Raw genomic sequence first — 12964 nt, forward strand, 5'->3', positions numbered from 1 at the left:
ACAGGACGATTCACTCCTTATGTTTTACCACTCCCAGTAAATCTCTGGGGGAGAGACATCTTACAGGCACTAGGACTGACCTTGACTAATGAAAACTCGCCACAAGCTGTTCAAATGATGAAGAAAATGGGCTATAAAGAAGGAAGGGGATTAGGGAAAGGAGAGCAGGGTAAACTTGAACCTATCCCTCAAAAAGGTAATAATGGGAGACAAGGTTTGGGTTTTTTCTAGAAACAGCTGTTGAGGGTTCCATGCCCATACCATGGCTTACAGAGGAAGTTGTATGGGTTCCTCAATGGCCTCTCTCCTCTGAAAAATTAGAAGCAGCCACAAAACTAATTTCTGAACAACTACACTTGGGTCATTTAGAGCCCCCTACCTCACCCTGGAATACACCTATTTTCATAATTAAGAAAAAATCTGGCAAATGGCGCTTATTACATGATCTTAGAGCAATTAATGCACAAATGCGTCTGTTTAGACCAGTTCAGTGAGGGCTACCATTGCTTTCTGCCTTACCCAAAAATTGGGAAATTATAATTATAGACATTAAAGATTGCTTTTTCTCTATACCTTTATGCCCTCAAGATAGGCAAAGATTTGCGTTTACCATCCCAGCCATTAATCATTTAGAGCTGGATCAAAGATACCAGTGGAAGGTCCTACCTCAGGGGATGGCGAATAGCCCCACCATGTGTCAACTGTATGTACAATTGGCACTTAAGTCAGTTAGAGAGCATTTTCCATCATTACAGGTGATAATTTATATGGATGACATTTTGATTTGCCATAAAAATTCACAGTTATTGCAAGATACATACCCTATATTAATAAAAATGTTAGGGCAATGGGGATTGCAGGTGGCCACCGAAAAGGTGCAAGTTGCTCGAATGGGAGCCTTCCTAGGGTCACTCATTTATCCTGACAAAATTGTTCCTCAAAAATTAGAGATTTGCGGGCTGGTGAGATGGCTCAGCAGGTAAGAGCACCCGACTGCTCTTCCGAAGGTCCTGAGTTCAAATCCCAGCAACCACATAGTGGCTCACAGCCATCCGTAATGAGATTTGACTCCCTCTTCTGGTGTGTCTGAAGACAGCTACAGTGTACTTACATATAATAAATAAATAAATCTTAAAAAAAAATTAGAGATTCGCAAAGATCAACTACATACCTTGAATGATTTCCAAAAATTGTTAGGAGATATTAATTGGCTGAGACCATTTTTGAAAATTCCATCAGCAGAATTAAAGCCCTTATTTGACATATTAGAGGGAGATACTCATATCTCCTCCCACAGAGCACTTACCCCAGCTGCATGTCAAGCTTTACAAACTGTAGAAAAAGCCTTACGGGCTGGCGAGATGGCTCAGTGGGTAAGAGCACCCGACTGCTCTTCCGAAGGTCCAGAGTTCGAATCCCAGCAACCACATGGTGGCTCACAACCATCCCCAACAAGATCTGACTCCCTCTTCTAGAGTGTCTGAAGACACTCTTCTAGAGTGTCTGAAGACAGCTACAGTGTACTTACATATAATCAATAAATAAATCTAAAAAAAAAGCCTTACAAGATGCTCAATTACAACGCATTGACGAGTCAAAGTCATTTGAATTGTGCATATTAAAAACTGCACAGTTGCCAACAGCGGTCTTATGGCAAAATGGGCCCTTATTGTGGGTCCATCCTAATGCTTCCCCTGCAAAAATCATTGAGTGGTATCCTAATGCAGTTGCTTAACTTGCACTTAGGGGGATAAAAGCAGCCATTACTTATTTCGGGAAAGAACCTTATATGCTAACTGTACCTTATACTTCTGCTCAGGTTCAAACCCTGGCAGCAACAACTAACGATTGGGCAGTCTTGGTTGCCTCCTATTCAGGACAACTTGATAACCATTATCCAAAACATCCAATTTTACAATTTGCCTTAAGCCAAGCTATAGTATTTCCAATAATAACAGCCAAACACCCACTTCCGGATGGGGTAGTAGTGTATACAGATGGATCCAAATCTGGTATAGGTGCATATGTAGTAAATGGCCAAGTAACATCTAAACAATATCATGAGACATCATCCCAGGTTGTAGAGTGTTTGGTAGTTCTAGAAGTCCTTGAAACTTTTCCAGGACCACTCAATATTGTATCTGATTCCTTATATGTAGTTAATGCAGTTAATACGCTTGAAGTTGCAGGCTTAATTAAATCATCTAGTAAGCTTGCTCACATTTTTCAAAAAATTCAGTCAGCCTTGTTACACAGAAGGCATCGTATCTATATTACTCATGTTAGAGCTCATTCTGGCCTTCCTGGCCCCATGTCTTATGGAAATGACTTAGCAGACAAAGCCACTAGAATCGTGGCTGCTGCTCTGTCCTCGCAGGCAGAGGCTACAAGGGAGTTTCATAAACGCTTTCACGTGACGGCTGAGATATTACGCCGCCGTTTCACTTTAACCAGGAAAGAAGCTCGTGACATTGTCACCCAATGTCAAAACTGTTGTCAATTTTTACCTACTCCTCATGTAGGGGTAAATCCTCGAGGCATCGGGCCGTTACAGGTCTGGCAAATGGATGTCACTCATATTTCCTCCTTTGGGAGAAATCAATATTTACATGTTTCTATTGACACCTGCCCTGCTGTAATGTTTGCCACACCTTTAACAGGTGAAAAAGCCTCTCATGTTATACAGCACTGCCTAGAAGTGTGGAGTGCTTGGGGCAAGCCCACAATTCTTAAAACGGATAATGAGCCAGCATATACTTCTACTAAATTTCAACAATTTTGTCATCAAATGAATGTCACTCACCTGACTGGCCTTCCTTATAATCCTCAAGGACAAGGCATTGTGGAACGTGCCCACCGCACACTCAAATCTTATCTTATAAAACAAAAAGGGGGAGTTGATGAGACTCTGCCCTCAGTGCCAAGAGCAGTGGTATCTATGGCGCTCTTTACACTTAATTTTTTTGAATCTCGACGAGCAGGGACGTTCTGCAGCTGAGCGACATAGCTCAGACCCTGATAGACCAAAAGAAATGGTCAAATGGAAGGATGTTTTAACTGGTCTGTGGAAAGGCCCGGATCCTATCTTAATCAGATCCCGGGGAGCTGTTTGTGTTTTTCCACAGAGTGAAGACAACCCAGTTTGGCTGCCGGAACGACTCACCCGCAGGATATTCATCAAGGATGGTGCAGAAGATGCTGACCTCCCGAGGACTGTTCCTGATCCTGACAATGCTGAACTTGTCTCAGGTTCCTAGTATAATGGGCGAACAGAGATGGGCTATTCTCTCGACTTTCCCTAAACCAATGCCAGTTCACCATGATGCTATAGTTTTTCCAAAATTCTTTACTACTATTAAAACAGTAGATTTGCCATATTTACCCTATGATCCCACCCAAGCACCATTAGGAGAAAATCGCTCTTTACTAGAACAGGGTTCTTTATGTTTTCAAATTAATGGACCAGGAAATTGTATCAACCTCACAGCCCGAGCTTTGGGGAAGTTTAATGAGCATCAAGGAGGTTGGGTGAGCACAACCCAAGATACTTCCAATGTAGATATAACCTTTACAAATTGGACCTTTTGGCAGGAGGTAATTTGGGTTAATGGTACATTTCTACCACCTAACTTTTCAGACAAAGAACGTTCACATCAACCAAACTTAGCCCCTCATTGTAGCTTGGAAGATGAAGGGCTGATCCTGCCTTGGTCTGATTGTCAATCCTCCATCACTTGTTGGGCAGATCAGAGTAAAACTTTTTCCTTTTCTCCCAACATGATAGATGACCCAGAGAAGGAATTTGTTATGAAAAAGGGACTTTTCATACAGGACTTTAGAATGCATCCCTTTCACAAGTGGGTGCTTTGTGGAGTCAAGGGCAGCTGTACAGAACTCAATCCTTTGATTTTTATCCAGGGAGGAGCAGCTGGAAAGGCTTCTTTTACTGGCATCTCAAGATTTGCTCAGTATTGGGGAATACATGATGCCTCCCAGGACTCTTATGGATATACTAATACCAGTGTAGAGATCACTGGGTTCAATAAAACTTTGGTAAACCAGATTAATTATCCATCTACCCCAGTCTGTGTTTACCCCCCTTTCTTGTTTATTCTTTCAAATGATTCATTTGAAGTATGTTCCAATGATTCTTGTTGGATTTCTCAATGTTGGGATGTAACAAAGAACACCCGTGCCATGGTGGCACGGATCCCATGTTGGATCCCTGTTCCGGTGGAAACACCCTCCACCTTATCTCTATTTCATCAAAAGAGAGATTTTGGCATTACTGCTGCTGTGATCATAGCAATTTCAGCCAGTGCAGCTGCTGCTACAGCTGCAGGGTACGCTATGGCTAGTACGGTTCAATCAGGCACAAAATTAAATCAGCTTTCAGCAGATCTGGCTGATGCCATCACTGTCCAAACTTCTGCTAGTACCAAGTTAAAGGGAGGGCTGATGATTTTGAATCAGTGCCTTGACTTGGCGGAGGAACAGATAAGTGTTCTATACCAGATGGCCCAGTTGGGTTGTGAAAGAAAACTGGAAGCTCTGTGCATTACCAGTGTCCAATATGAAAAATTTACTTATGCAGCTAATCTGTCTAGACAGCATTCTTTATATCTTGCAGGAAATTGGTCTGAAAGATTCGATGAGACCCTTGAGGCCCTGAGAGCAGCTGTTCTAAAGATCAACTCGACACGAGTGGACCTGTCATTGACAGAGGGCCTCTCCTCCTGGATTTCATCTGCATTTTCTTATTTTAAGGAATGGGTGGGGGTAGGTTTATTTGGTGTTGCCACCTGTTGTGGACTTGTGGTCATGCTCTGGTTGGTTTGCAAACTCAGAACCCAACAAACAAATGACAAGGTTGTGATAACTCAAGCACTTGCTGCCATTGAGCAAGGGGCCTCCCCCGAAATCTGGCTATCTATGCTCAAAAATTAGTTGACATTGGTGGCTGGCCTCTTTTATATAGTTCGCCCTAGGTCATTTAGTAGTTACTGTCACATAGCACTGCGGTATCCAGGGACGGGCAACTTTCCTCATGCACAGATCAACCTAAGACACAGGGCCCGGTGGCGATAGGGTTACCCTATGACAAGAAAGGCTGTGACATTGGAGGAACGACCTAAGACAGGAGCCACAGCGGATGGGCATAATTACACAGGCCTAGACCAGCCTCAAATTTTAATAAAATAAAAAGGGGGAGATGTGGAGAGCTGTGCCGCGAGCAATCACGTGCGTGCAGTGAGCAATCACCATTATAACATGGCACTGGCTTCCACTATGCCTAACTAGTAAATAAGCCTTATGCGCAAGTGCAAGAGTGAACTCCTGCCTAGTCACTGCCCATCTCGCATAAACTCACTATTAAGTAGTGTAACAATCAGTATATGAAATGCTGAAACTTGGAGCCAAAAATATTTTTTCCTTGCTTGGGTTGTTTCTGTCAGATATCTGGATGTGGTGAGGAGAAAGTGACTACCATGTATGCACTGCACAGAAAAGCCTCACAACATTCTTGTAGGATAAGGGGAACAAAGGTCACCTGTGAACATAAAGCAGAGCCACAGAGTTCTCCTGGCCCAGACACTCCATATCTTCTGTCACCATCTGTCCACACAGAGTTCTCTGTCCTGACCTATACACTCCATATCTTCGGCCACCATCTCTGAAACCCCATGGTCGACTAACTCGTTTACTTCCTAAAATCTTCACTGGAGTGCCGGGAACCACATCTCACATCTCTCAGTATGGGAGAAATACTCACCACACACACTGTTCAAAATCCATCTTTTACAACCTACTGGTGGGATGTCCAGGGGGAAAAAGAATTCTGGGATAGAGCTAGGCAGGAGATGTAGGAGACAGACACTTGGTACCTGAGCACAGGTAGCCAGTCACATGACATAATGTAGATTAAAATAAATGAGTTATCTTAAGCTATGATTCTAGTCTGAGAAGAGCCTGGCTATATGGCAAAGGTATATGTAAATATACTTTGAGGCTGAGTCTTATTTCTTCGCACATGGGACTGAGAGGTAGAACCAAGACCTAACTTTGACATGAATGTCCCTCCCTTCTATTTCCTGTGTGTCTCTCTACCCATCCTCCTGATTTTCTCTTACTCTCTATGGTATTTTCCTATGTTCACTCTCGGTCAACTGTTTGCTTGTTCCACCTCTTGACCTATGGTTGACTTTTTTTAATCCTGATAACAATAAACAGAAAGCTCTTGGATTAAAAGTCTGTGCTAGGGCTGAGCCACACCACAATTAGAAACAGGTTTTCCAGTAAACAGCACAGTCTCAGGACTCACCGTGTGATCAAATATCCTGCAACACTACCCAGTAAGAGTAGAACAACTAACACAAAAACACAATTAACAACACAAAAATCACACAGATACCAAAGTTCTCAATACTATACATAGGAGCGCTGCATCCAGCAGTTACTGAACATACACCCTTTTTTAACCCCAGAGAGTACAGTCTCCAAGATAATTCATATACTGGCCAATGAAACAATGCTTTTTACAGAGCTAGAATTTATTTTTATACCCCAAATGACTTAAGTTGGAAATCAAGAAAAAAAATGATACTAAGATCAACCACAAATGCAAATGAAATAGTTCTCTTCTAAATAATTCATGCAGGTCAAAGATGAAATCACAGGAGACATTAGAAAACACTTTTCTCAGAATGGAAGTAAAAAATATAAAATGTCAAGATACACAGAATGATCATAACAAGATCGCATTCATATCCATTAGGATGGCAATTTCGAAACAAAATAGAATGCTTTGGTGAAAACACTGGAACCTTTATGCACTGTTAGTGGTAGCTATAAAAAGCACAATGGTGGTTTCTGGGGGTGGGGGGTGGATAATTCAATATATAATCTAACTATTCCATGACTGCTATAGTAGCAATCTGAATACATCTACCAAATGTTCAAACTAAGAGAAGAAACTTGGGGGAAAGGGGAACAAAATAATGCATGCTTTATTATTTATTTTTATTTTGTGCACAGTGTAGATTTGATGATATATATGCATATCGTCATTTAATTCTGTGTGTGTGTGTGTATGCATCATGAAGGAAGAAGAGGGACAACTTGGAGGGATGAGGGGACTAGCAAGAATGATTAAAAAGGTGAAGGGGTTGAGCTGGGCGTGGTGGCGCATGGCTTTAATCCCAGCACTCAGGAGGCAGAGGCAGGCGGATTTCTGAGTTCAAGGCCAGCCTGGTCTACAAAGTGAGTTCAGGACAACTAGAGCTATACAGAGAAACCCTGTCTTGAAAAACCAAAAAAAAAGGGGGGGGGTGTATGTGAAGGGTAGTGGGGGTGGAATATGAGCAATGACACATATGTATGAAATGTCATGCTAGATCTCATTATTGTCTAGGCTAACTAAAATAATTTTTAAAAATCAATAATTCATCATGGTACAAGGCATCAAAATATGATCATGGGAGCTGGCCCTCTGCAGACTACCTCTATGCAGCTATCCATCTATTGCTATAGTATATTTACTCTGGTGTTTAATATTTTGGAAGTTTTCTTGTTGTTTTCAGGGATTTTTTTCCTACTGTAAATTGTCAGAATTCTTTTCATAATTCCCCATGTTATATATTTTATCTTCACATCATTTCCAATACTGAAAATACAGATTGTGCAGACTGTTTACAAGCTCTAATTCAGTCTATGCAATCTTTAGCAGGTCTGACTCTGCAAAAGCACATTACCCTGCTGACATCGCATATAAAACAGCCTTGTCCACTCTCCTGGCACTGGTCCCCTTCTTACCCCCAAATAACACTCTGTTTTCATGTCATATATGCAAATACACAGTTGGATAAGTGTCTACTCTCAGCTGCTTGTTGTCAAACTAAATTCAACCCATGAATAGAAACATGAGAAAGTAAGAGCACTGAAACGTCTTCCATGAACTCAACCAACAACACAAGGTCACAGCCATCAACCACCTGAGCTGATAGAAGCATGTGTAGTGTTAATAAAACTGGCTTAACGTGTTCATTACAAAGAAAAAACAATCAAGCACTATCAAATTCTAACTCCGACCAAAACAAGTGCTTTATTTCTAAGATACTGTTGTATTTATTTTGGTCTTTTTTTAATGCTACTTCACACTAATCTTCCTGCATAATCAATATTTTCGCCCTACCTTTGTATGATACTCTATAGCATCCAATTCACCATTTCATCCATTGATTGAAAGCAATGCATCTTTTATGCTTCTAAAGAGAGGGTGATGAGAAAAAAAATAATATTGTAGTCTGTCACAAAGCTGACATTTTGGAACCTGCTAGATTGTATTTTTTGTACTACATTTTTAAATAGTGTACCTATTTTTTAAAGGTAAGAAGTTCCATTGAGATCAAAATCAATGCAAAGGTTACTAGTGCCCATGGAATAAGAACTGTGGTTCTTCATAAGCAGTTACCATAGTTACCCATTAGTTTATATGTATATGACATAATTACTCTCAACTTTCTTCATTTCTGACATGAACTACCTACAAGCTATCAAAGAAAATCTAGGGCTGTAGCAAAAGACCAGTGGTTAAAAGCAGCACTGCTCTTGCAAAAGACTCGGGTTTAGTTCCCAGCACCCACTTGATGGCTCATGACTATGATTCCAGTTGCAGTGGATCTGACGCCTTCTCCTGGCCTCTGCAGGCACCACACACACACACACGGTACACAGAGGTTCATACAGGTAAAATACTTATACACATTAATAAATCAAAAAACTAGAAAGAAAGAAAATAGAAGGAAGAGAGGGAGGGAAGGAGGGATGAAAGGAGAAAGAGAGGGAGGGAGGGAGGGAGAGAGGGAGGAAAGAAGGAAGGAAGGAAGGAAGGAAGGAAGGAAGGAAGGAAGGAAGGAAGGAATCTTGAAACCAAGTGTGGCATCTCAAGCCTGTAATGCAGGAAATGAAAGGTACAGGCATGAAGGGTGGGAGTTCAAGGTCATCCTCTGCTACACAGTGAATTCCAGAATAGCCTGGCCTACCTGGACCCTGCCCAAAAAAGGAGAGAGAGGGGAGGAAAGACAGACAGAAAGAGCCCAAGTATAGCTATAATCCCAGCAGCCAGGCGGTAGGAGCGTCAAGTTCAAAGCTTACCTTAGCAACATAGCAAACTGCCTCAGGGAAAAAAATGCCAATTTTAACATATTTTAAATGGCATTTAGAAGACTGGCAAGATGACACTTATCACCAAATCCATCATTGTGCAAGAACAGAATTCCTGAAAACTGTCCTCTGACCTCCATCTGCAAACCATTGCACAAGTGCACCTATACACACACAATAAATATATGGAAATGTTTAAAGGCCTTCAGAATTGGTCTGAGGGTTACAGAAAGCCAGTGTTACTAGCAATATTCCACACCTAACTACACCACAAAACAGAGCATAGAGCAGGAACATAGAGCTATAACTTCTTTTCATTGCTGACTTGCTATTAACATAGTATCAAATTCTCAACAGGCTAAAATACATGTTGACTAATTACATAAAGAGATATACTCATTAGCATATCAGAAATGATCAATTTCATTATAATAGTATTAATTACATATGCTGATCTGTATCTTCCACATTAAAATGAGAAGTTTGTCAAACATGGTGGTATGCAATTATCATCACAGCACTGCAAAGGCAGGGACAGAGTTTAAAACAGCCTGGTCTACACAGTGAGTCCAAGACAGCCTGAACTACAGTTAGATGTCTAATTAAAAACAAACAAACAAAAAACCCAACTTCTTACCCAAACTAAAGTCAAATGCTTGGTGGTCTGAATTAGTGACAGTGATACATCTGAGGTTTTCTTTTCTGTGCTTCACATGTAGATGAATCAATACATACTTGCTGAAAAGGAAAAACATGTCCAAAAAGAAAGAAAGAAAGAAAGAAAGAAAGAAAGAGAGAGAGAGAGAGAGAGAGAGAGAGAGAGAGAGAGAAAGGAAGGAAGGAAGGAAGGAAGGAAGAAAGAAAGAAAGAAAGAAAGAAAGAAAGAAAGAAAGAAAGAAAGGAAGAAAGGAAGAAAGGAAGGAAGAAAGAAAGGAATCATGCATTTCTCACTGCATTTCAGGTACCTCTCACAGTGGAAGAGGTTACTTCAAGTAACTTCCTTATTCTAACTCTTAGTATGCTTTCCTAATTTTTTAACCAATTATAAGGTACAATAAATAGATAAAGGCAACTGTGCTGGGCTGGTGAGATGGCTCAGTGAGTAAGAGCACCCGACTGCTCTTCCGAAGGTCCAGAGTTCAAATCCCAGCAACCACATGGTGGCTTACAACCATCTGTTACGAGATCTGACTCTGTCTCCTGGAGTGTCTGAAGACAGCTACAGTGTACTTACATATAATAAATAAATAAGTCTTTAAAAAAAGGCAACTGTGCTTATCTTGCTTCATCATTATGCACAAAAGTAGATGGAAGGAGCTTGCACATTTGCTAAATGAACAATCATTCATTCTTACCCCTAACGAGACAATATCTACATGGAGTGTGTATGATCACCTCTGAACTATTGGAACACACACAAAAGATTAAAGTGTACACTGAAGGTGCTTGCTGCTGAGCCGGACAACTTCAGTTCAATCCCCAGGGCCAATGGACAACATGGTAGAAGCAAAGAAAAACCCTACTCCCACCATTTAATCCTGCAGGGTATGCTCACATATCTGTTTTTGTTGGGGGGAGGTTGTTGTTTGTGAGGGGTGCTTTGCTTTTTGGGAGAGGATCTCCTATAGGCTAAGCTGACCATGAACTCACTGTGCAGTCAAGGGTGGCTTGCGTTCCTGTTCCTCCTGCTTCTACCTCCCAAGTGCTCGAATTACAACCGTGTACCACTGTATCGGACTCAAACTTCTGGGAAACTGTCCCAACGTATATACTCAAACACAAGTACCTTATAAATATGTATATTCCATAGAAGCTTTCCTATTATCACTAGAAAACTTTCCAAAAATACCCTTCTCTCAAACTTTTATTAGACGAGCCTATTCCCAAAACCCACTGAATAATTGGAAATTTTTTTCATAGGAATTTAAAAAGCAAAAACACGGGCTGGAGAGATGGCTCTGCCGTTAAGAGCACTGACTGCTCTTCAGAAGGTCCTGAGTTCAAATCCCAGCAACCACATGGTGGCTCACAACCATCTGTAATGGAATCTGATGCCCTCTTCTGGTGTGTCTGAAGACAGCTACACTGTATTTACATATAATAAATAAAATGTATACATTGTTTAATTCTGGAAATCTCCCTAAAATATTTTTTAAAAAAAGCAAAAACAGGTGTAAAAACATTCAGTAACTATTTACCACTCTGGCTGGAAGTGACACCTGGGAGAATGAAACCAACAGATGAGGCAGATTAATGTCTCATGCGATGGCCAGTTTTCTCAGTTTATCAGAGTATCAGACAATTTATATTCTGAGGGTTAAGAGTCACGTGAGTAACAGGCACAATCACAAAGGCAAGCCAGATGAGGTTGACAAGCAGGGTACGGTAAAAACATGATTTTCCATAAAGACATATACACAAGTAACAAAGTCCAGTGGTGATGAATAAATTCCCTTGTATCTGCTACACCTGAGAGGGACACAAAAGCACATCCCAAGATCAATTTCATGATTTTCAAGCATCTGAGGTCACAAGACTCTTGTTTTCTTTCAGTTTTTCTCACAAGCATCTAGAATCCATTTATTAATTTGTGCATTCATTGTTCATTGTGGGGAGGGGTGCACAGCCATGGCACCCAGGCAGAGGTTAGAGGACAACTTCTGGGAGACAGTCCTCTCTTTCCACCAAGTGGGCCCTTGTGATCAAAATCAGACTATGAGTTTCAGCAGCAGGCACCCCTGTTTGTCTTCTGGGCCACCTCTCCTGACCTCTGTTTACTTTTTGAAACATGCAATGTGTTGTTCTAAAATAGCAGGATGTTAGAAAGTATGATTAAAGGTGACTGATGGCACCTGCTGAGAACCCCAGCACTTGGGAAGTGGAGACAGGAGGATAAAAAGCCTACGATCCTCAGCCACACAATGAGTTGGAGGGCAACCCACAATCGCTCTTGGACATGCTAACACCTTCTGCATTATTAACTCTTTTTTATACTTAGAAAATGGGAAGATGTTTGAGATACTTAATGAAATTTTTTGTTTCAGATTTTAAAAAAGACACTTAAAACTTCCTACCTTCCCAACAGAAACAGAGACCTCTTGTTTATCATCCGTCAGTAGATTGTCACTTTTTGTTACTTTGTTGGCGATCTTTGTGAACAGCTGGAATTATGTAAGGTTTGGTGACATTAAATAGCTCAGATCGGAAAACATATTTTTGGGTGACCACTTCACAACTTCCTCCATCCTCATTGCCCGACACAGTAGTGGAGTCAGGAGCAAAGATTGTAGCAGGAGCTCCAAATCCAGCTGAAGAGAATCCATGTAGAAAGAAGTGGGGTTGCTTTTATTACAAAAAGGCTCTTGATGCTGGTGAAGTTGATAGTTTACTTTGTTAATGAAAGAAAGATGATCCAGTAACCACCCAGGAGGCAAATGATGCACCACAGACATTCTCACAAAACCAAACCAAACAAACAAAACAAACAAACCCTGATAATCAAGAATCAGAACCAGGGCTGGGAGTATAGCTCAGTGTGGGGGTCCTGGGTTTGAAACCAATGTTGTAATTAAGTTCTTAATGTCCTGTATATCAATGATGTACTTTGTACACACAAGTAGGTTTTATATTTAAACATACAAGGCAAGTGTAGACATACCACCTTTAAGGAAAAATGCAATACTTTAAATGTCTTGTAATTTCAGAATTGGTCATTCAAGTTTTTCAGCCAATCTAGCCAAAGACACTTTTTAGCTTGATCCTCCTTTCTTCGGGTGCCCTCTATGGTCCTATTTTGGTCCTT

The 12964-nt window shown here is 41.0% G+C and overlaps 1 long non-coding RNA gene and 1 pseudogene across 1 annotated transcript in view; both read right to left on the bottom strand.

Moving 5' to 3' along the window:
• Positions 1–12964, bottom strand: part of Gm15614 (predicted gene 15614) — a 76203-nt gene that overhangs the window by 28522 nt on the left and 34717 nt on the right. The gene's annotated exons all lie outside the window — the stretch shown is intronic.
• Positions 11982–12617, bottom strand: Gm42964 (annotated as a pseudogene).

This window comes from Mus musculus, chromosome 5 (genome assembly GCF_000001635.26).
Source record: "Mus musculus strain C57BL/6J chromosome 5, GRCm38.p6 C57BL/6J".
In the NCBI taxonomy this organism is placed as follows: Eukaryota; Metazoa; Chordata; class Mammalia; order Rodentia; family Muridae; genus Mus; species Mus musculus.